This window comes from Pristis pectinata, chromosome 6 (assembly GCF_009764475.1).
Source record: "Pristis pectinata isolate sPriPec2 chromosome 6, sPriPec2.1.pri, whole genome shotgun sequence".
Lineage (NCBI taxonomy): Eukaryota > Metazoa > Chordata > Chondrichthyes > Rhinopristiformes > Pristidae > Pristis > Pristis pectinata.
Genome location: NC_067410.1, coordinates 16,903,610 through 16,929,852, shown reverse-complemented (window position 1 = coordinate 16,929,852; position 26,243 = coordinate 16,903,610). Strand labels below are relative to the sequence as shown.

The window sequence follows — 26,243 nt, the reverse complement described above, 5'->3', positions numbered from 1 at the left end:
TATGCCCTGGCAATTCAAGTGCTCATCTACTACTTAGATGTTGAGAGTCTCAGCCTCCACAACCCTCTCAGGTAGTGCATTCTCAACTCCAAGCATCCTCTGGGTGAAAAAATATCTACCTAATATTTCCAATAAACCTCTTACTCTCTACCTTAACCTATGGCCTCTGTTTACAGATGCCACTGCTGTCAGGAAAAGATTACTATTGTGTAAGCCCCTCAGTGTTGTACCCCTCTATCAGGTCATTCCTCCCACAACCTTCTCTGCTCCAAGGAAAACAAACACAGCCTATCCAACCTCTTCTCATAATTGAGTCACCCCATTCCTGACAACATCCTTGGCACATCTCCCTCACACCTTCTCCAAAGCAATTACATTCTGTAGTGACCACAACTGCAGGACAATATTCCAAGTATGGTTCAACATTTATAAAGTGTACCATAACATCCCTTCTCTGATATTCCATGCCTGACAACTGAAGGCCAACATCCCATATGCCTTCTTTACACCCTATCTACCTGTGCTGCCACCTTCTGTGATCTTTGGACTTCTACAACAAGGTCCCTCAATACTTCCTAGAACCCAGCTATTCATTGTGCATGTCCTATCCTTATCTAGAACATTAGAACAGTACAGCACAGGAACAGGCCCTTCAGCCTGCAATGTTGTGCCAAACCAATTAATTAGTAATAAAATGCCAAACTAAACTAATCCCTTCTGTCTACATAATGTCCATATCCGACCATTTCCCTCACATTCATGTGCCTAAGAGATTCTTGAACACCCCTATCATATTTGCCTCCACCACCACCTCAGGCAGCATATTCCAGGCACCCACCCCTCCGTGTAAAAGAAAAACTGCCCCACACATCTCCTTTGAACTTACCCCCATCACCTTCAATGCATGCCCTCTGGTATTAGACATTTCAACCCTGGGGAAAAGATACTGGCCGTCTATCTGTGTCTCTCAATCTTGGAAACCTCCGTAGATCTCCCCTCAGCCTCTGCTACTCCAGAGAGAACAATCCAAGTCTGTCCAACCTATACGCATAGAGCACATGCCCTCTAATCCAGGCAGCATCTTGGGTCAAACTCTTCTGCACCCTCTCCAAAGCCTCAACATCCTTCCGATAATGGGTGTGACCAGAAGAATGCAATACCCCAGATGCAGCCAAACTGAAGTTTCATGAAGCTGCAGCATAACTTCCTGACTCTTGAACTCAGTGCCTTGACTAATGAAGGCAAGCATGCCAATATGCCTTCTTTACCACCCTACCAACCTGTGTGGACACTGAGGGAGCTATGAACTTGGACCCCAAGATCTCTCTGCTCATCACTGTTAAGGTGTGCTGTTAACAGTGTACTGTCTCTTTACATTTGATCTCCCAAGGTGCAACACTTCACATTTGGCCAGGTTGAACTCAGTCTGCCATTCTCCGCCCATATCTGGAACTTACCTATATCCTGCTGTATCCTTTGCCAAGCCTTCTATGCTATCCACAACAACCACCAGTCTTTCATATCATCCACAAACTTATTAACCAACCCACATATTTTCATCCCAGGTCATTTGATATACATCACAAACAGCTGAGGTTCCCGTACAGATCCCCGAGGAACACCACTAGTCACAGATCTCGAGCTAGAATAAGTCCCATCAACCACTATTCCTCTTCTGTCTTCTACAGGCAAGCCAGTTCTGAATCCAAACTGCTGATTCATTGTGGATCCCATGCATCTCATCTTCTGGGTGAGCCTCCCATGAGGGATCTTGTGAAACGCCTTACTAAAATCCATGCAGACAACATCCACAGCTCTACCTTCATCAATCACCCTTATCACCTCATCAAAAAACTCAATCAAGTTAGTAAGGCACGACTTGTCCTACACAAAGCCATGCTGACTGTACCTAATTAGGCTATGGTTTTCCAAATGCTCGTAAATCCTATCCCTAAAAATCCTCTCCAGTAATTTCCCTACCACTGACGTGAGACTATAGTTAACAGGATTATCCTCGTTTCCCTTCTGAATAATGGAACAACATTAGCTACTCGCCAGTCCTCCAGGACCTCGCCTGTGGCTAGAGAGGACACGAAGATATTGGTCAAGGCCCCAGCAATCTTATCTCTTGCCTCTCTTAATAACCTGGGGTATATCCCATCAGGCCCCGGGGAACTTATCCACCTTAATGCTCTTTTAGAGACCCAACACAACCTCCACATTATCTTGAAATGCCCTAGCATATTAGCATGCTCCACACTGATCTCCCTATCCTTCTCTGTGGTAAATACTGATGCAAAGTACTCATTAAGGACCTCACCCACATTCTCTGCTTTTCAAGCACACGTTCCTTGTTTTATCCTCGAGTGGTCCTACCCTCTCCCTAGTTATCCTCTTGCTCTTGATATATGTATAGTGCCTTGGGACTCTCTTTAATCCTACTTGCCAAGGACTTACTATGGCCCCTCCTGACTTTCCTAACTCCCTTCTTGAGTTCCTTTCTAGCTTCTTTATAATCCTCAAGTGCTCTGTTTGATCCTAGCTTCCTAAGCTTCACAAAGTTTTCCTTTTACTTCTTGACTAAATTCACCACCTCTCTCGACATAGAACATAACAGCACAGTACAGGCCCTTTGGTTCCACGATGTTGCGCCGACATTTTATCCTGCTCGTAGGTCTATTTAACCCTTCCCTCCCACATAGCCCTCCATTTTACTATCATTTATGTGTCTAAGAATCTCTTATATGTCCCTAATGTACAGTATCTGGTGCCACCACCTCCGCTGGCAGTGCATTCCACACACCCACCACTCAAAAAAAACAGCTTGGCCTCTGACATTCTCCCCACCATACCACCCCCCCCCCCACCAATACCTTCCTCCAATCACCTTAAAATTATGCCCCCTCGTGGGAGCCATTTTCACCCTGGGATAAAGGTCTCTGACTATCCATTCGATCTATGCCTCTTATCATCTTGTACACCACTATCAAAGTCACCCCTCAGCCTCCTTCGCTCCAAAGAGAAGCCTTAGCTCGCTCAACCTATCCTCAAGACATGCTCTCCAATCTAGGCAGCATCCTGGTAAATCTCCTCTGCATCCTCTCTAAAGCTTCCACATCCTTCCTTTTACAAGAGGACCAGAAAAGGAATAGGACATTCAAGGTTCTTTTACCTTGCCATCCTTGTCCTTCCTGGAACATACCTGTCCTGTACTCTGTGCAGATGGTCTTTAAACACCCTCCACATGTCAGATGTGGACGTGCCCAAAAACATTTGTTCTTAATTAATTCTCCTTAGTTTCCTGCCTAATGCTCTCATAATGTGCCCTGCTCCAATTTAATACTCTCCTGCAAGGTCCATACTTATTCCTATCTATAGCTATCTTAAAATTTAAAGAGTTGTGGTCACTGTTCCCTAACTGTTCTCCCACTGAAAGATCCGTCACCTGGCCAGGCTCATTACCTAACACCAGGTCCAGACCAGCCCAGCCCTTCCTCTCGTTGGATTATCTACAGATTGATTTAAGAAAACCCTCCTGGATGCACCTAACAAATTCTGCCCCGTCTAAACCTCTTACACTAGGGAGGTCCCAGTTTGTTCGGGAAGTTGAAGTTTCCCACGACAACAACCCTATTAGTTTTTACACCTTTCCCTAATCTGCCTGCATATCTGTTCCTCATTGTCCTGGTGGCTATTGGGGGGAGGTGGAAGTCTGTAGTATAATCCCAGAGTGATTGCACCTTATCTTATCTTTGAGTTCTACCCACATAGAATCAGTGGATGAGCCCTCCTATTAGGTCACCTCTGAGTGCAACTGTGATATTGTTCCCAATTAGTAGTGCAACCACCACCACCACCACCACCACCCCCCCCCCCCAACTTTTTAACCACCCTCTCCATCTTTTCTAAAAGATAGAAACCCTGGAACATTAAGCACTCATTCCTGTCCCTCTCTCAACCACATGGCCACATCATAGTTCCATGTACTGATCCATACTCTGACTTCATCTCCCTTACCCATAGTACTCCTTGCATTCAAATACACACACTTCAAACTGTCCGTCCCATCGTGTCTATTACTTTGCTCCTGCCTGTTTTTACTGGCCCCCGACACCTACCTTCCTCTCAATCCCTCCACTTTTTGACCCAGTGCTCTGGTTCCCATCCCCCCTGCCAAACTAGCTTAAACTCTCGAGTGGCACCAGCAAACCTCCCAGCCAGGATGTTGATTCCCCTTCAGTTGAGGTGCAACTCATCTCCTCCTTGTACAGGTCACCCCTGCCCCAGAAACGGTTCCAAATATCCAAGAACCTGAAACTGTGCCCCCTGCACGAGTTCCTCAGCCACTCATCTGTTCTATCATCCTATTCCTGCCCTGACTAGTACGCAGCACCAGGAGTAGTCCAGAGATTACTACCTTGGAGGTCCTGCTCTTCAGCCTCTTTCCTAACCCCCTATACTCACTGCACAGGACTTCTTCCCCCTTTCTACCTATGTCATTGGTGCCAACGCCACACCACGACCTCTGGCTGCTCACCCTCCTCCTTGAGGATATCTGCAGGCTGCTCTGAGACATCTTCGACCAGAGAACCTGGAGGCAACACACCATCCTGGTTTCTCTCTTGCGGCCACAGAATCTCCTGTCTGTTCCCCCAAACAATTGAGGCTCCTATCACCATTGCTTTGCCTGACTTTACCGTTCCCTGCTGAGCCACAGAGCCAGCAACAGTGCCACTGACCTGGCTGCTGCTGCTGTTCCCTGATAGGTCATCTCCCCCCACCCCCAGCAGTAGCCATAGGGGTATACTTGTTGCTGAGGGTCTGGCCATGGGGGAACCCTGTGCTGACTGCTTACTCCCCTCATTTGTCCTGAAGCCTGTACCCTAGGTGTGACCACCTTGGTAAAAGTCTCATCTATGAGGTTTTCAGCTTCCCGGATGGTCCCGAGTACATCCAACTCCAGCTCCATTTCCTTGACCTGGTCAGTCAGGAGCTGCAGCTGGGTGCACATCCTGCAGATGTAGTCATCAAGGAGACTAAGGTTCCCGGACATCCTACATCTTACAGAAGGAGCATTCCAGTGCCCTAACTACCATCCTGCCTACACTGAATCAAGGACTAAGGATTTACAGACAAGATAAAGACCTTACCTGTTCTTACTGAAACCTCTCTTTTTTTAAAAAAAAAGCTGCTTGCAATCTACTCACCTAGGTCACTTACTCAGCCTCTTCTCGCCAAAGACCTTGAGCCAAAGCCTCAGTACCCACCCGCCAACATTGAGCTACTCCAACAATGGCCACTCCACTTAACCCTAGCTTCATTTTATTGGCTGCTGCCAATTTACTCATGAGCCAATTATTGCTAACAATATGCAAGTGTGCCTCTTTAAGGGTCCTTCTCACTGAAAAGGAACACCAAGCATGGAGACTCATCTCTTTTGAAAAATCCTGCCTCTTATTCCAAGTTTTGGCTCCCACTCACTGACCTCCCAAAATGCATCACTTAACACTATCAAGATTAAGTTCCATCTGTCATTGCTCTGACCAACTTACCAGCTGATCAATATTTCTTTGTAGTCCAAGACTATCCTCCTCACTATCCATACCACCACCAATTTGTGTCATCTGCAATGTTTTGGCTGGAATGCTGAAGCAAACACATGGCATGTTCTGAATCCTGAATTAACATCTTGTCCCAAAGGCATGGAGCCCAAGCAAAGTCCTTCCCCCAAAAATGATAGAAAAATTATTTTCCCTTTTAAGTAAAAACAAGCATTAGAGGTATTCTTTCACAGATATTCCAAGAGTTAAGTAAAGACCAGCTCAGGTAGATATTAGCACAACAATGATCATTCTTCATATTGGGCATAAAGCAAGGTCAAGGAGTCCTGAGCAAATAGGAAGTAATGAGAAGGTGGAACAGCTTGGAAGGAGAGAATAAAGTAATATAGAAGTAGGAAACAGGAACAAGTCATCTGGTCCTTCGAGCCTGTTCCACCACTCATTATGATCATGGCTAATCATCCAAATTTAGTTCCCTATCCCTGTTTTCTCCCCATTGCCTTTAATCCCTTGCTCCTATATCAAACACCTTCTTGACTACACTTAACGATTTGGCTTCAACTGCCTTCTGTGGTATAGAATTCCACAGGTTCTGGGTGAAGAAATTTCTCATCTCAGATCTGCATGGAGATGTGACCTACCCCACCACCTTCCTGCATCTAGCATGTCCAGTCACATTAGAATTTTTCAGTTCTTCTAAACTCCAGTGAATACAAGCCTAATCTACCTAATCTTTCTTCATACATTCATATAATTTGCCTTCTTAACAATCTACTGCACCTGCATGCTTACTTTCATCAACCAGTGCACAAGGTCCCCCAGATTTTGATGGCACCTCCCCCTTGGCTAACCAAATAACAACATATCTTATTGTTTTTGCATCCAGTGTATAATTTATTGTACTGTATTGCATTTGCCCACATTCTCAGCATTATCCAAATCACACTGAAGCTTCTCTGCGTCATCCCCTCAGCCCACATTCCTGGGAAAGGTCATAGTCCTAGCATTGATCCCCTGTGGTACACTCACTTGTCGCTGCCTGCCACTCAGAAAGAGACAAATTTAACACACAATCCATTTTCCAATCTTCCAATCAGTTCATTCACCAAGACAGTATCTTACCTCCAATCCCACATGCTGTAATTTACATGCTGATCCATTTTGTGGGACCTTACTCAAAGCCTTCTCAAAGTACAAATACACATCCTCTAGCTTTCCATCATCTGTGCTGGTTGCAGTCTCAAAAACATCTTCAATAGATTTGTCATACACAATTTCCCTTTCATGAATCCATCTTGACTTACAGATTTCCAAGTCCTATACTATGCATCTTTTAAAGTGGATTCCAGCATTTTCTGCATTACCAACATCAAGCTAAATTCCCCATTTTCTCTCTATATTTTTTTTAATAACAAGGTTACATTAGCAACCCTCCAATCCATTGGAACGGATCCAGAGTCTATAGACCTTTGTAAAATGCCTTGCAATGCCTTCATTTTTGCAGTGACCACTTCCTGAAGTACTCAGGGAATATAGATTATTAGACCCTGGGGATTTCTTGGTCTTTAATTGCATCAAATTTCCACAATATTCCCCTACTAATTCTGATTTCATTCAGTTCTTCCCTCTCACTGCCCCCTGCATTCTCCAATTATTCTGGAAGATTAGTTGTCATTCTTTGTGAAGAGAGAACATATGTTTTTAATTGGCCTGCCATTTTTGTTGCTCCCATTATAAATTGCCCCACTTCTGAAGTAGTGCAATGAAGTTTTCTTATTGGTAAATAAGACTCATATACTATTTTAAAATACCTCTAAATCCAATGTAAAAAGTTGTCACATTAATTGCTATGACTGATTCATCAGTGTGATGAACCATATTACTAATTATCCCAAGCATTAAGGTAGCACTACTTATCTGTGTTAAACATGAGCCTCACAAAGTGATTATGTCAATCTACTAATTTTGCCCAACGTCTCTGCTGTCGGAAGTTTAATTAATCAATTCCTATGCCGAAATTTAAAATAGCACATACTCAAATTAAAGATTATACTTCTCGTTGTTTGAAACAGAAAAACATTACAGGGCTTCCCCAGCAGATTTTAAATTGCTCCTTTTAGACAGGTCATTAAGTTGAGTACTGGTTGAAAGATATCAGAGGAATAGAAAGAAATAATTCATTTGGCATCATATCTCACAATGTGCATTCAATATTCCACATCTTAATATTTATCTTAGATGAAACATTAAAAGCACAAGACTGGAGTGGTGCCAATAGCTCAAAACAAACCCTGCAACCAAATTCTACGAAGAACATAATATTAATTTGACAATTGACCCAACAGGTGACGACAAGAACTCAATTGCAGTGTGGAAAAATTGAGAAGAATGGGCTTCAGAATTCCAACTTTAATAGTAATTGAAAGATCTGCACTGAACCACACTGTGTCACAACCAGAAAAGGTAATAAAAACATTTAAGCCAATGCAGGAAGAAAAATAAAGTTTAGAAAATAAAAAAAAACAACCAGAAGTGATAAAACAATCTTTAACACTTCTTTTGGTTGGAATGAGACTCCACACTTGCAAATTAAATTTTCAGGTCCACTGATATTGTTCAGCACGTGCCTCAAGTTCACACCATTACAGTGATTTCAATGCTGGATCTATTGTGAGGACTACACCATGCATGTTATCTTTGAAAAAATAATCTTTTGATTAATCCAAAGACATGGTCACTAGATGTTATTTGTCCTGTCAGATATAACAGCAGTGACAGTCTCACTGGTAATACTAAAGCCAAATCCTAGCCACTGTCTCATTAATGACAGTAAGACACCAATGCTAATTAAATTGTGGCTTACTTGTCCTGTACATAGTTCAGAACTCAACATGGAATGCACGTCAGCCTAAGTACAATCTCCAAATTCTGTGAAGCAAGTGTGTGACAAAGAAGTGAAAGGTAGAAGAGTTTCGTTCAGTTAACCATCGAAAAGATTCTGCATCAGAACTGTAAGGATCACTTATGTTGATTTTTAAATCAACAAAAGGGACTAACAGCAGTGGAGATTAATTACTTTAACGACCTTGCATTCTGTTTTGTCAATAACATCCTGGTCAAAGGAGTTTTTTTTTAAAAAAAGTGTTCTTGCCCTTCGATGAACCCTTGCAAGAGCTCCATTTCCAACTACTATCTTCAAATCACTCTACAAGTGATTGTAGAAGTTAAGCGAAATAGTCCAAGGCAAGGAACTTTGCAGTGAAAGTTACCAGCAAACCAATCAGCATTAATACTGATTGTTGTCTGCATTCATACTATCCAAAGATGGCAATTCTAATGCTCGGCTTCTAAAAACAAAGCATCTTCCAATTATCCATTTGGATATAAAAAAGAATACACAACAGTTGCTTGGATCTTAATCTCAAGCTAGTGTCAAATTGAGGTTTTTGTTTTAAATGTTGAGCTTGGCATTATTCATAGGTTTTTTCAACTCCAGGAAGGCAACTGTACACCTATCCTCATGTATTCTAAACACGGCCATTTCCAATATGGGTATAAATCAGGATTTTATCAAACAAGTTACAGGAGAATGCAAAATTACACCCATAAACTACTATAATGCAATTCCAACTGTAGCGCTATGTAAGCGCAGAGCTTCACTCTCGTGGTTGCTACTGTTTTATGTTAGGAGAGTTGGTATTGGTACATCATCTGGTTGCTAATAACATTAGTAAAGATCTTAAATACAGTTTTCAAAGCAACTTCACCTACTAAATCAGGATTAAAACTGAAGTTATATTCTCCCCATTGCAAAACACATTACGTGAGTCTCCATACTACAGATGGAGATTGGAATGTGCCACCCTCATGTCACTCAGAGTCACAAGTTAAGATGTCACTTTTGCATCCATGTGCATAACAAAGTTATTTGCATTAATGTTGAAGTGGTAATCTAGCTGCCACTTCACTTGCAAAAACGTTGGCAGGATTGAACAGTACTTCTTAAAAAATGTTTAAAATAGTTTGGTGTTTGAAGAAAAAAAATTTGCAGTAAGAAAAACAATTTATAGTCATTTATTGTGTTAGTTGCTATATTATTCCATTATAATGATAACTTACAATGTTTAAAATTTTAATAAAGACTGGCCTGAAACTTACTGAATGTTTGAGCAGGAAAAGGCAATACTTCACAACTCTTTGGAAAACAATTCCTATTTAGTGGGAGGGCTTTATTGCACTGACAAACATAAGAGAAGTGCTATTTCTACATCCAAATACAAAGCTAATCAGTCACATTGTAGCAGGAGAATGTTAAAATATCCATTAAAGTACACTTTTCAATAATGAAACATTTAAAAACAAATGAAACTATGACTACAATTGACAACAAAGTTTTGTTTGTGTTATTTAAAAAAGTGAGGAATCAATCTTAGTACTATTCCACTAAAACACAGGTGGGAGTTGATAGTGAACTTTAAGCAACCATTGCCCCTTCTCTTCAAACTCATTTTATGTATAAAATTAAAACATTCTCAGGCAGCTTAATGAGACAATCTTTCGTATAAAGGAACCATGGCATTAAAGAAACATGTCGTCCTTTAGCTTTGGGAGAATTACTCAAAACTTCTGATCCTTTTGATCGTTTGGATCCCAGGAATCCTGATATCACGTTTATTTTTTTTAATTAAAAAATCATGTTTTATCACGAAAGCTAAGAATATTTGAGAAGATTTACTCCTGGTCCGACCTTATTTAGGCGAGGATTGAGACTGCACTCCATCATACAAAGCTGAGACAAACGCCAAAACATACGAATTTTGGCCTTTTCTTCACAAGAAATACAGTAATAAATAATATTCAAACAAATATTGGGATTGTTGTATTGTGTATGTGATTTCATTTCTATTTTCCTCCAGTATGTTTACCAGATAGTTCTCCAGAATTAACAAACTAAAAGTCACTACTGGCATAAAGAAGGCTGAGATATCCAAAGCTATGCAAATTGTTGAGTTTTCAAAGTGTATGTATTCAACAAATTCTAAAGCAAGGCCAAGAAAAACCTACTTGTCTTATTTTTTTTATTAAAAATAGAGTCCGAGTCATCCAAGGTCACATCAGCACCAAATGGAGAAAATTTGACATCAGTCCAGTCTAATCCAGATGTCACTTACATTTCTTTAAGTAACATGTTACTACTTGACAGCAAGCCTGCATAAATTAAGTATCAAGTGTCCAAAGTGTGAAGCTAATATCACTGTGGCTCATGTGGAAATCCACATTATAACAATCCATAGAGCATTTCAGAAGAGGATTCTGATGAAAACTCATCAACCTGAAATGCTAATTTTGTTTCTCTCTACACAGATGCTGCCAACTTGATGAGTATTTCCAGCATTTTCTGTTTTTAAACCTCACAAAAAGGCACCTGTTCCCTTTCTTCACGTCCATATTAAGAAAGTCATCAGAATTCTCACTGCAAATCCCATGCATCGTAGATTGATATTCTGCTCAACTACATATCCAATCATTTTACGCATGATAAGATGCCATTATGCTTTAACAAAATTGCTTTTCCTTTAGAATTGGAATTATTACAAAGTATTTGCACAGTGTGAGCTATTTTTGTATTATTCACAAAAGGAAACTGTGCATTCAACTCAGGTGCTACACCTACAGTTACTTACAAAACGCTTTTCTGGGGGACAAGTGGATCACAAATCAAATAAGATATTTTGTTATTAATTACAGGCGTAGCACCAAAGATGACCAACTTTAATTTTTCATGTTTTATTGTATGTATCCCTAATGTGCATTGGTCTTTCCATTTGATTATTCCCCACTGAACAAATATTTGAAGAGCCTCTGCTAATTCATACACGACACATTGCAATCTAATATCTCGAATTCATAAAAAGGCAAAAGGAAGCACTTCTCGTCATTAGTATTTATAAACGCAACTATTTTAAATTGAGGTAATAGATGTTTAAGGTAGCCAACATTGTAACCACATACCACTGTTATTTCATGGAATTGTTTCCCAAATACAAGCGCAATGTGTCCAAGAAAAACAAATATTACTTGGAAACATTTAACACAGAATCAAGTAATTGCAGTTTTCCAAATGACTTATTAAAACTGCTAAATATTTTAACATTAACATGCAATACCTGCAGAGTAATGTAACTAAATAAACAGAATACAGAGTCTATAAAGAAATAAAATCACTCCAAATTATAAACTCATAAACAAAATATAAAGATGCACTTAGGGATAGTAGTATGGCTAAGCAAAGGAGATCAGCAAAACTGCATCTTGATAAATGGATAGGGGCAGCTGGAGGAGCAAGTTAATTATCCCTTGTTCCTAGTAGATAAGAGATAGTAGGAAGTTTGGTCATTTGTCTAGCTCCCACATACACTTATCAAGGACCTAATGATTTCCTGGAACTTTAGAATGTCTCTCCCACTGTAAAGAAATACAATGAGATGCTGATGAACAGTGGAAGCTCCATGCAGATGAAAGTATATAAAATGATCTTAACATATTCACTGCATTCTTCTAGATAAACTCTGGAGGGTATGGATTGCATATTTTCATTCCTTCCTTTCATTGTGAAAAGAAGAAATTTTTTATGGAAAACAGTACTGATTTCTATTTAGAGATAAGCTAAACAATGTGAAAACACAGCTGCATATAAATTTGACGCATACAAAGTTTTGCCTGCATGAATTATAGATTAGTTGCAAATTCTATAATGGGCTGCGACCAACAGAATGCCTTATTTATTTCTGAAATATTTGAATCTGGGATCCTCAGATCACATCAAACTTAAATTAGCTTAATGGACTGTAACGTTTACATTATAGATACGTTTTCAGACAGTAAGCATAAATGGTCTTTGTGAAAGTAGAGTCTATATTCTGTTGTCAAACATTGATGAAGCATTATTTAAGTAACTTATAAAACATCCTAAATCGATTCAAAATTCACAAGATACAAAAGGAGAAGATATTGAATACAAACGCTCTCCACCATGGACAGACAGAACAGACAACCAGACTTGCAATTCAATTTTAAAATAACAAGGTTTAGAATTATACTACAGCGCTGTCTGTTAACATTTTTTTCATTCCTCCAAACTAGACACTATTCCCAGCTAACTCAAATCTGTACACGGTGAAATGGATCAACATTGCGTTAGATGCTGCCGTAGTACATCATCACCACCTCAAGGTCAGACAACAACAAAATAAGACTGAAAGGATAAAAAAAAAGAGCAGCAGTGTTCCCACAATATAAAATTGACACGTTCAATACGAGGTGCCTACAGAAAGAATAACGTTCTTGCTCCTACCTGTTTAATGTGTGTTAAGACGGTGCCGGCTGCTTCCTGTGTGTGAGTGGGTGTTTGAGTGTGTGACTGAGTGCTGCTGTCACCACAGCTCCCCAGCTCTGACTGACTGAAAAATGCACCAAAAAAAACCATTTAAAAACACTCTCACCCACAATGGCGCTTCAACTAACCACCCATATCACAAGCAATATGTATATTTATATATGCAATACGCTTTTTTGAAAAAAAACTTAAGTTACAAGCAAACAAGTGAACACATCAATAAGCGTTGCTTTGATTAAAATAGAGGGGCATAGAATGATGTATGGTTGACTTAGAATGATTCGGAAGGGTTTAATTACAGTTGCAAATAATGGTAGGGAGATGCTCAGCCGCCACACTCCGCGGCACGTGAGGAGGCAGCGCAGCGCCGATTGGTGAGATTGGTTGTCAGGCGCTTCCTCGACCGAAAGGAACAGCAACGTGAAAAAGTTGAATTATTGGGAATTAATGAGGCTGCAGCTGGTGTCCGGGCGGCACGGGCGCCAGCTCCGGGAAGCTCGAGCTCCCGGGTCGGATTCCAAGGAGGCTCCAACACCTTACAAAATCGTTTCCACTTACCAAAAGAAACTTACTTGCCGGGAGCAGCTCTCGATCCGTTATCTTATAATGCCTGATAAAACGTTAAAACACGGAAGCTGGACATTACACACTCCTTTGCAATTTAACTTATTGTTTTTAAATAAAACTTTTTGCTGTAAATATATAAATTGCATTGCCTTCATTCCATCACTGTCTTTTCCCTCTTTGCCTCCAGTGGTTAATGTATTTAATGCATACGGTTAGATCGGTGAATCTATTTGTCTCATGTTCATCCTTTCACGTTAAGCACGGAAAACAACGGAGACTTTTAACAAGTAAAACGAATCTGCGGGAGAGGTTTCAGTTGCTGTGAAAGTGACTGAGATTTTTCCATTACGTACCCAGAGAGGCTGGGATTTAGAAACAATCTGGTTTTCATTCACAGAGCACAGGCTGAGTTACATTATTTTTCTGTATGAAAACTAGTAAAATTTCTAATATAAAGTATCTAACATTTATGTCTGCTGTAATTTAATTGAGGAAAAATCAGACGTGATGATGCTGCAGTGTAAGATTTCAGTATAATAATGCCTTTAAATTTCTCGAAATATTGGGAGGTTGGCCTCGTTTATTTCTCGTTTCATTTTCCTGATATTATTTATTTCGTGGGTTCTGCAAGTTACTTCAATGCACTAAAGAAGAAAGATTGTCATGGCAAATCAAGTGGATTTTTTTCCCCAAATAGTTGGTTTATTAAATCACAGTGCAAAGTTGTGTGATTCATAGAAAAATGTAATTGTGGAAATAAGAGTGTTGATTTCTTAGCTGAATAGGTTTGGTAAACAAATTCTGGTTTTATCACTTCGATAATTTTCAATAAATCCTTGTGAAAGTCTCTAATACTGCTGCTGCATCTGAATTGGACCCGGAATGGGATTCAAGAAAATGATGATAATTCGCTAAGTGATCATTGTGTAATTTCTAGCCTCTAATCTCTTCTCTACCAAAATTAATATTACTCCGGCAATCATTTCACTGAACTTTCTTATCTTACCCTTTCCAAGCTCCAAACATACAGTCCCATGCATTTCCTTCTCCCTGCTTCTCAGTACATTGAAATAAAACCCATTGCAATGTTCCCTCTTGCAGCCAATGACCTTCACAATCACAAAGATCTGAAGCCCACTTATTTCCTTCAGTCTTCCACCAGAATCTGCCTGGGATTAAATTCGAAACAATTAAATATTAGAAATGGTCAGTTAACTTGATTTTTTTTCTTGCATAAGTCTTTACCTAGGTTTTTGTTTACAGCATGTATGGTTAACACGAGGGGGCATAATTTTTATGGTGATTGGAGGAAGGTTTTAGGGGGATGTTAGAGGTAAGTTTTTTTACACAGAAAGTGGTGGGTGTGTGGAATGTACTGCCGGCAGAGGTTGTGGGGCAGATACATTAGGGACATTTAAGAGACTCTTAGATAGTCACATGAATGATAGAGAAATGGAGGGCTAAGTGGGAGGGAAGGGGTAAATAGATCTTAGAGCAGGATAAAATGTTGGCACAACATCATGGGCCGAAGGGCCTGTACTGTGCTGCAATGTTCTATTGTTCTATGTATTCAAATTGCCATTTATGGCAAAAATGGCATCATCCAAAAGGTAAAATTCTTCTACTTCTATGTCATTTCAAAACAAGAAGAAACTCAGTTACTTGATCAGGATGCAATATTTATTCTATGATTGACTGTTTATCTTAATCTTGCTTGATCTTACATTTGTATGTAATTGCAGGACTAAAAGAAATAATGCAGGTTATTTAGACATTGATAAAATTCCAAAAATAAAGCATACTGTCTCCTTTTTTCTCTCAATACTCCTTTGCTGCAAAATCTGCCCGAGCTTGACTTTCCTAGAAGGATGAAAATCTTATCTTTCCAATTTTGGCCATTCTAACCACAAATTAGTTTTCAACGTAGAATCGTCATCATCAAGATGCTCATTTCAAGAATGACACACCCCTGTTTTTTAAAGTAAGATAGTGTTCTTTTTAAAATTAAGATCTTTTAAAAATTATGCATTTGAGACTTTCATGTGATTATCCATGGCACACCCAACATTTACTTCCCATGCCAAATTAAGTGGTGATGTTTAGGTAGGGAAGTTCAGCATTTTGACCTAGCAGCAACAAAGGATTAGCTGATGCTGAGTGCCTGTGATGCTCCTGCAAGTACGTTTTTCATTGCATCTGTGCATACATGTACTTGTGCATGTGACAATAAATTTGACTTTGACTGATTTGCAGGTCAAGTCAGCGTGGTTTGCATTTGGAGTGGACCTTACAAGTCATTGTGTTCACATAGCCTACTTGTTCTTGTATACTAGGCAGTAGAGGTCGGGAGGTACTGCTGAAGAAGCGTTGGTAAATTATTGCATTTCAGCTTGTAGATGCCTCTAATTGAAGCCACAGTATACTGACAGTGGAGGGAGTGAATGTCTAACATGGCAGATGGGGTGCTAAACCTAGTACTGTTGGAGCTCCAATCATCCACACAAGTGAAAAGTATTCCCATCATCTCACTTTTGTTGGAGATTGTTGTTTGCCTGACATGTGTGTGGATTATTTGTTTTTTTTTTTCCAATATCAAGCCATAGCCAGGTCTCACCACACACTCCTTTATTTATGGAGGGGTTATGACATAACTAAACATAGTGCAGTAATCAGAGTAAATCCTCACTGAATTTGTGGATTAAAGGGTCCTTAATGAAGCAGTTGAAGAGCATTGAGGATAGGGAACAGCCCTGAACAACAATGTTCTGGGGCTGATTTGCTTGAGGTCCAATAACTCTGTCTATCTTCCCTTGTGCAAGGTACAACTCCTGATGCTGTGATCCAATTCCTAATGGTTTTCAGTTTTATAAGAGCTCCTTGATACCATACTTTATCTTGTTTCATAGGTCAGAATTTTATCACTCCTATAATCTCCTTCCTATAACAAAAAGTGTAAATTTCCTCTAACATTTTGAGTCCTGAATTCACTACAGTTGCTTTCCATCCTTATTTATGTAAACTAGTCATTTTTAACTATGTTGCATTTTATTAACTGCATTTGCCACAATATGAAATGAGGCGATGTAAAAGGAAATGCTAGTGAGTTGATGTAATTAGAGTAGACCAAATACAAGAACACAAAACACGGGACAGAAGGGGGCTTTCAGCTTACTCCTTCCAGATATCACATAAAATCAATCCTAACAATGACCCTATTACCTGCTGAGAATTTTTATAAAAATACTTCTATAAAAGATAAAAACCCCGTCTTGAAGAGTAATCTGAAAACTAATCACAATATTTCTTCTTCCCATTGCCCTTTGTCTTCCTCTTCTCCAAATATTTATCTAAAAGGAAAAACAGTTAGTGTTAGTTTCTTTCTGTTGGAAAAAATTGCTCAACTTGTCTGACCTCGTTCCACTTTTAAAATCCATAACCTCTTCTTGTTATTTCTGACACTTGGCTTCCTGTTGCAAAATCTAACTGCTTAATGATTACCGGAGCCCAAGTCATTCTTTCAGCACTGAGTTACTTATCAGCGCATGTTCATTGCTGAATAATAGATCCAGTGCCCTGACTTACTGATGTTTGGTTACTTGAATTAATTGATTTCTGTTTTGTTGAGGTATTCCTCTATATTAGTCCTTTTAATTGTTAAGTAAGCTTCAAGCTCGACTGAAAATGGCCCCAGGAAATGAAGAAGATATTTCCATTTCTGTTAGGCACCGTCTAAGAAATGTTCTAGCAGGCCCAACAGAGAGGGTCATAGAGTCACAGAGAGATACAGCACAAAAACAGACCTGTCACCTCACTGAGTCCACATTGACCATCAAGAACCATTTTTCTACTAACTCACTCCCCAACCCACCAAGATTCTACTATTCATCCACACAATGAGGGGAAATTTACGGTGGCCAATTAACTTACAAATCCACACATCTTACAGATCTTTGGGATGTGGGAGGAAATCAGAGTACCTAGAGGAAACCCATGCAGCTGCAAACTCTACACAGACAGCATCAGAGGAGTGAATCCAAGTTGCTGGAGCTGTGAGGCAGCAGCTTGACTAGCTACACTACTGTGCCGTCTCTGGGTATTGAGACTGAGGGCAATGATTTGTGTATTTGTTGAAGAAACATACCATAACATGACCCAATGGATACGTAAAGCATGAAATGGATGATATTTGATGATGAAGACCAATCAAGTATCTGGATAATTAATGCATGATCATATCTCCGTTTTCCCAGAAGATTTTTATATGGCTAACAACAAACAATGGCTTGATTTTATACAGTACCATCTACATAATAAAACATCCAAGACACTTCACAGGAGCATAATCAGGAATAAAATTGACTGCTGAGCTATATAAGTAATGATTAGGACTGATGATCAAAAGTTTAAACAAGGAAGTAGGGTTTAAGGAGAGTCCTGAAAGAGGTGAAGAGATGGAAAGCGGCAACTCCAGAGTTTAGGTGGCAGGCAGCTGAAAGAACAAACTTCAATGCATGATAATTTTATAATTCTAACTACTTTCCTGTCAGCCTAAAACAGTCAGTAATTTGTAAATGTCATCTCTTATCATAACCATTGCTCCTATGTTGATACAAAATATCTAGGGTGATAAATGCTTCTTGATGCATACTGCTTTTACTCATCTTGTACAGCTTATACTTTCTAAATATTCTCCACCTTCCTAATTATATATTCCTTTAATTTTCTTGTTGTAAATATGAGTCAGTATCATCAGTTGTATGTAAACCTCCATTGACTGAAAAAGACATCTGCTGCTTTTATTTGGAACTTCAATTCTTCTATGATAAACATAGAAAATGCTGGAAACACTTAGCAGGTCAGGCAGCATCTGTGGAAACTGTGGGACAGTTAACACTTCAGGTCTAAGACTCTTCATCAAAATTGGGAAAGGGGGAAAACAATGTAGTTTTCAGTAGCAGAGACGGTGGGGAAGGGCTGGGTAGAACAAAGGGAATATCTCAATAGGATGGGACCAGATATGCTAATATTGCAGTTTGAAGCACATTCCTTGTCTGTATTGTTGCCAATAGCAGGGCTGTGTACAAGGAATTCTGGGTAGGCTGGGCAAAAAGTTTGGACACAACAACACATTCAAGAAAGGAAATTGTAGCTGAAAAAAAAAACAGTAGGATGAAGATTCAAGGGTTTGAGGGGTGGTTATATTTGAATGAGGGAGCAATACCAGAGGAGAGAGAATTGTTAGCAACATCAGCTGACACGAAACCAGGAAAGGAACTTGGTGGAGGTTCTTGTTTTAGTGCAGATACGCCAAGGGATGAGAGGCTGAGCCTCATGAACAAGATGATTTTGCAGAGGCATGAGGGGAGAAAATAGTGTGTGGGGCTAGTGCATGGGGGGGTGATATTAGATGGCCAGCCTAGTAGGCTAGGGGAAGGAAGGGAAGCATCTTAATCTTAGTGACAAGAGTATTGATGAGCTTCTTGCAATTGTTGTCAGAGGTGTAGAATCACAGCTCAAGAAACCTGTTTGCAGTTGAGAGGACTTCACATAAAAACTATCATTTTTTTTCCTCAGTTAGTTTTATTTTTATCATCCTGTCCCTTTCTATTTCCAATTCTTAGCCTTTTTTAATCTTGCATCTTTCCTTTGCCTAGTTAAGAGGGTCAATTGATATCTATGTTGCTAATACAATAATCCCAAATGGAGATTATCGTTCCTAAACATTATCTCAGCCTCTTCAGATTGTCCTCAATATTATCAAAAACAATAGTGACATGCTATTCCATATTATTACATTGACTAGTTTAGTTTTGAAACTTTTCTCCTTGCCCATAGTTACCTTAAATAGAACAGTTATCATAACCAAACTTCGATCCTTGACTTGAGACGTATTTTTCACTTCCACGTTTTTAGACTTATTTATCCAGCTGTAACAGCTGGCATGCCAACAAACGGAATAGCAAAATAAAATGTTGGAATGTATAAGTCATTTAAAAAATCTGCATTGGCATTGTATAAAGTTTTAATAAACTAATAGAGGAAGTGTTAAAGATAGCAAAACAATTCTGGTTTGTAAGTTAAATAAGTGCATGAGCTAGGCTTAGCCCAGCTAGTTGCATTCAGTTAGGTATTCCAAAGATGGTTGAGCTATCTAGTGATGACTTATTATCTTACAGTTCATCTACACTCCACAGTAAACCATAATAATGTTCAGAAGTGATAGGGGGAAAGACCAACTGGTTTATCCAGCCTTTCTGATATAAACTTTTAACTTACAGGAATCACAATTCTCAATCCATCATCCATGTATTCTACATTATTCTTCTCCACCATCTCTCAATCTCGCAATTAAAACTAGTTCCAGGTGACCTTATTCCCAGAATACATCTCTTAATATCTCACCAAGCTCTCACCCAAAACTAAGGGACAGCAATGGTGCAGAATCAACGCATTATCCCAACTGGACACAAAGGTAAATGTTTATGGAAAGTAGTAGACCTACAAAATTAAATACTTTGTTTTAAATTAAGGTTTTAATGTAAGACTTAGAAACTATGGCAGATTTATAACACTGGATCTTTTGATATTGACGATTAATATATCAATGTTATTTCCATTTGTCCAAGAATCATAAATTCAAACTTAATTGGAGGATGTAATATTTAGTGCAGTTGTTGAAGATGTCGCAATAATTTGGAATATTTTTACAAGTTGAAACATGATAAATGGAAAATAAGAGTTATATTTGGAATACAAATTCCCTTATAAATAATTTCATTACTATGCTGGGAACTAGGATCTTTTCTGAACTATCAAAATCTTTGTGATTGCTTCCAATGTGCAAATCTTGTTAAAAGCATGTTGATTGTATATATTTGTAAACAAGCTTTACTTAAAATACAAGGCACTATGGTAAGATTTAACATTCATTGTTTTTATCTTTTGTGTATACAATATAGGAAGGAACAGATTTCTGAATATTAGGAGGAAAAGCAGTGTCCAATATATCTGACAATCCTCATGGAGACTTTTTAATACAATCACTGAGTTAATAGATAGCCACCTGTAGAGGAGTGACAGCTGCTGCTAACAAGCACTGGCTGTTGTAATAACAGTCAACTCTGCCCTTATGTCCTCCTCCTTCTAGATGTTCTATAATGTACCTGCCTTCAAGAAGTAAATAGGGCAACCCATTTAAACAGAACTGTATCTGTAAAACTTCCATTTCATAGCTTCAACCATTAGCTTGGCATTTTGAGCAATTCACTACTTCTTTTGCGCTAACCAAAAGGTTATGAGAAAATAAGGAACAGGAGTGGGACGAGGCCATTCAGCCCATCAGGCCTGCTCTGCTATGTAATAAGATCATGGCAGGTTATTGACCTCATTTTCACTTTCCTGTCCAATTCTCAGATGGTCTGTCTGGAGGAGATATTAATAGAAGACAATAAAAGGAACAGAGAAGACAGATAAAAAACAAAGCTGGAATTGCAAAACACTGCAGTTATTAGAAATCTTAAAAAAGGAAAAAGTTGGAAATACTCAATAGTTCAGCAATATCTGTGGAGAGAGAACAATGGGCTTAACTTTTCAAGTTGATGACCTTTCAACAGAGCTGGCTAGTTCTGATGTAAACTAGAAGAACTGGTTATCTGAAATTATTGAGTCCTCAGTGTTGTAATACGCCTAGTTGAAAGGTGAGATGCTTACTCTGGGCATTATTGGAACAGTGTAAGAAGCCTTCACCACCTTCTCTCAATCACCACCACTTCTGTCATTCACCTCTCTTGGTCTTTACCTTCTAGCAGACATTCCCTTTGCTCTCTCCATTTCTGCCCCCTCTCTGCAATAGTTTTCTTACTATTCCTTGCATTAATGACAGATGATCAACTTGAAACTCTAACTCTGTTGCTCTCTCTCCATAGATGCTGCCTGATTTGTTGAGTATTTGCAGCATTGTTTTGTTTTTATTTCAGATTTTCAGACCTGCAATGTTTTGCTTTCATGTTCAAGTTAGACTGCCTCTAAACTCTGTTCCAATGTCACCTCACCTTCAAGCAGATGGAGTCTGTCATCCATTAGACTACAATCATGCTGCCTCCAAGCTCTTTAATAGCAAGGTCACCCAGCAGGCAGTATTGAATCAATGCACTTAGGCCAGCATGATTTGTAAAGGCAATAGAATTGAACCTTGAGATATAAATGTATTCTAGAGTGAAAAGTCAATGATGAATGTAATTCCAATCAGTTTACATCAGAGTGTTTTTATTATTAAAGTATTTTCTAGCTTTTGCAATAAAATTCCACAGTACTTCTCTCTCATATGCATTTCTTTAAAAAAAATCATTGTGGCATTTCTTACAACCTTATAGACATGGACTTGCTTTTGGAGAACTGTACTTGTTTTCATTGAGTGCAGTCTTGATCCAAGACTTTAAAATGTTAAGGAGCATTAATAATGCAAATGTATTCACTGTGCCTGAATTGGACTATAAATACACTGTAATTAATCTTTCACTATTTAGATCTGCTTTGTAGCTACCACTGTCCCTTTTTACTTTTCCTGCCCAACCCATGGAGCTATCACAATAGATGTAAGTACCCAGTTCCATCTTTACCATTTTCAAATCTTCAGTTTATTCCCAACAGGTTGGATTTTCAAACACTAAACATGCAAATACTTATTCCGTCATTTAGAAGAAATGCAAACTTTATTCTTCTGGTTCACGATTTATGATTTCAAGTTATTGCTGTTTTAATTTTTCATGTAGACAATAAATCCTTCTGTTCAAAGTCATAACTTTCCAACAGAAATGAATAAATAGTGTTGGGTTATATCAGTCTGGTGAAGGTAATAAACAATATGCTACATTTTTTCCTGATTTACGATAAGGGGTTGCTACGTTAATCACTGATTATTGGTTTATTTCATAGAAAACCACTTTAAAATAAATTGCTTAGATTTATGACCTATCTTGTTTATCCATGTATTTTAAGATGTAATGTTAATCATATTATTTTCTTTTTTATTCTGAGAGTTTATATATATTACAAACACTCAATTCTGTCTCATGGAAGTAAATCCACTGGGAATTTCTTCTGTGCTGTCTAACCCATTCTTAGCCAAATATCTTTAGCCACTTGCAGCAATGATGACTTGAGGAAATCATACATCCAACATTATTTGTTGCAATTTGAAAACTTTTGGGAATATTTGGGAAGTATATTGGGCCAGATCACAATGACAGCTAGATGGCAGATCCACAGGGAACCAATGGCTCTCTCCAGCACACAGATCAGCACCTAAGTCCAGAAGTCAATGGAATTCACACCCATGCATAGCTGACTTCCTGATCTGTCCCTCAATTTCCCATTGAATCTAGAGGTACTTCATTATGACCAGAGCTGGGAGACCAGATGCACTTCATACCAACCCCTAGCAGATATATCAAGCTTGGCCTCATTCATTTGAAGTGGCTCAACAACTTTCGTTGAAATAATGATACGTGCTTTAAACTTTTTAAACTTTATCTTGGTTAGACTTTTGGAAACATGAAAAGGCCACCTATCAGAAGTCTCCATTAGGGTGGACCCTGTGCAAGCCCTCAGTTTGCACTTTCTGAGGCTTAGTCAATACTCTCAGTCCACTCTGTCTTGTGGAATGGACATAATGGTGTGGACTCAAGGTCACTTGGGGTTGTGTGACCTCAAAATATTGGTGTGGCAGTGGGGTTTAGTGGTGGACAATCTCTGTAGGCTACGTCTAATAAGGTCCAGCATAGATGGCAAAAATATTGCAATATGGGCTATAACCAAAATCAGGGTTAACTCAAAGTACATTTCAACTTATTCAAAACATTGAAGTATAACTGAATCATAAGCAAATAAAATGCCAATCAATGGAAAAGTTGCTTCAGACCCATCAGCCTTTATATTCCTAATCATTAGATTCCTTGCACATTCTATTTTGTAGCTTCTTGGAAGGAATTGTCTATGGATTCTGTGAATCATAAAGTTTTACAAACCTTAGAATGGAAATATCAGCTGATCTATGTTTAAACAGTGATGTGTCAAAGTCCAATGGAAATAAAATAGTGTTCAAGCAACACTTCTCAACTCCATTTGTTTTGAACTTTGATTATTACCAAATGACCTGTTGATCCACAGGGTTTTTACAAGAGCAGTTCTAGTCTATTTTACTCCTTTAGTGGCTTTGGAAGGATATCTGCACTATGGAAATCACCACATTTCTTCGAAAGGTATGGGATCATTTATGCTATGTAAGGACTTTTTGCACAGCACCATTGCCCTAAGGATAACAATAGGTGCTTTATTTCAATGAGCATTAGAACAACAAGAAATCATTGGTAGAAGAATGAAGCCAATTTACGATCACTGAAGCAGCTGAACAGGAAACTTCCTATCCTGCCCCTCCTTTTCAATTTTCTTTTCATATTCAAAAATAAATATTCACTTCCTTCACAGGTTCTCCAGATAATGAATCAGGTTTTGGCTGCATGTAGCAAGACTTGCACAACATCCAGACTTGGTCTGATAAGTGACAAGTGATAAGTCATGGCATATAACTCCAAATCAATTACTGTCTTCAACATGATGGAGTTGAACTATCTTACCAAAATAGAATTACCACCACTACCCTGGTTTACCACAGGCCAGACACTTCAACCATATTAATGCCAGGGCCTGGAGGAGCAAAGCAAAGCTGGGCATTCTGCAGAGATTGCTTCAACTCCGAACTCTTCAATATCTTTCCACCATTTAAAAACGCACAAACTGAGGACTGTGATGGAATACTCTCCACTTGCCTGGATAAATGCTGGTCCATTAACAGTTAAGAAGCTTGACACAATCCAGGACAAAGCAGCCCAGATGATTTGAACCTGACAACATTAAACATTCAGCCTCTTCATCCCTGGTACATCATGTCTGCAGCAGATGACCAACAATTCCTTGACATCACCTCCCAAACATGCAGCCTTTCTCATCTACACTGTTAGGAGAAACAGAAGCACTGAAGTAACAAAATTTCCCTCCAATGTCAAACCCCATTGTGACTAGGGCATATATCACAATATCTTTATCAACACTGGGTCAAAGTTTTGGATCTCCAAAATAAACACTAATATATATAAGTGAGTATCTCCATGTGCCAAGAAAACAGCTCACTATCACATTCTCAAGGTCAAGTAGGGATGGACGACAGAAACCCTGCCTTGCCAGCGACATATAGATCCCAAGTGAATGAAACTAGAGGAACAAGACAATTTTACACAAACTTTACCTCAACATCAAGGGCACCCTGTTGATTTGGTTAGGGAACAAAAATACAGCGGCTCATAACATAACATAAAACGAAACCTTGTTATGTGCTACAGTAAAGACAAGGTCATAAGTCAAAAGTTCCTTTCAGTCACTACTGCAAGTTTTTTTAACACAATTACAATGAATATTCTCCTTGACAAAATAATCATTGGTATTTCAAAATCTATTCTTTGTCTCACAATTTGCATATTCATTATCTTATTGATAAAAGTCAATAGATAAAAAAATACATAATTAGACCTTGCTTCATTTCTTGCAGAAATTAACGTATGTTTTGGTAATCATTTGGTAAACATTACACAAAATATGTGGATCGTCATTCAAATAATGTATTCATGCAAATGAATTAAAGATATTTTACAAAACAAAGAAATGCAATTGCATGTTCTTGGATCACAGAAGGTTTCTTGCTTCAATTCACAACAGTGAATCAGTGGAAAACATATTTTTATGGTTACTGATTTAAAGTGACTAAATAAATCAAATTGTGTATTGAGTATTAGGAAGTGTTTGGGGGACAAGATTTAAAAAAATCATTGTACATCTTCATATACATTGTGAAACAATGACTTTACAATCAAATACAATGATGGGAAATGCTGCAGGCTATCTGTAGTCACGTATTTGGGTTCTATGAGTAATTTGTTGGCTGAGTGGCCCTGGGTAGGATTTGACAATCAATTGAAAGGACTGGGATTGGGAAAAAGCGAGGTAAAGCAAGGCAACCTCAGGGAAAGTGGTAGAGAGGGCATGATCCTCTTAGAGGGATTCCTGTGTGGAAAACAATACCAAACAATCTGAAAGTCACGTCAGTAATTGAATAGTAACCTCACCTCAACCAGAAATATGTAAAATGGAATGGGGGATAAGTCTGATACTGTTATTAAAACATGGCAACAAATTGTGAGAGTGAACCATTAATGAATAAAGTCTAATTAAAAGGACAATAGCCAAACATGCATCTATTTCCAGACAATTATTCAGTTACTGCTGTGATTTTATTGCTTGCAATATTGGAGAAGGGGTTTAATTTCATATTTATTTCAAATGTGACGAGAATGGTATATATGGTAAAATGAAGAATGTTTAGTTAGTTTGTAAGGTAAATATTGTAGCATGTGACATTATATAAACAATCAAGGATATTGATTAGAGTGTAACTGCTCAGGCTGTTAAGTTGAAGGTGGTTTGGCCTTTATCAAATTGAAATCCAAAAGCAGTTTCTACCATTACTAATGATTTTTTTGGGGGGAGCAGTATGTTTTGCAGTTCAAAATAACCATTGAAGCAAGGGCAACTTATTTACTAAAGTTAGAGGACCATATATGCCATCAATATTTTGCCTACTCATTCATTTTATTTGGCTTTACCTTTCC

The 26,243-nt window shown here is 38.7% G+C and overlaps 1 protein-coding gene across 1 annotated transcript in view; it reads right to left on the bottom strand.

Annotated features, from left to right (window-relative positions):
* The window catches only part of atp2b2 (ATPase plasma membrane Ca2+ transporting 2), a 604,494-nt gene extending 591,511 nt beyond the window's left edge, over window positions 1-12,983 (bottom strand). Inside the window, exon 1 of the mRNA XM_052017134.1 lies at window positions 12,916-12,983. The gene's annotated coding sequence lies outside the window, so the exon portion shown is untranslated. The remainder of the gene's footprint in view (window positions 1-12,915) is intronic.
* Between the last annotated feature and the right edge of the window lie 13,260 nt (window positions 12,984-26,243).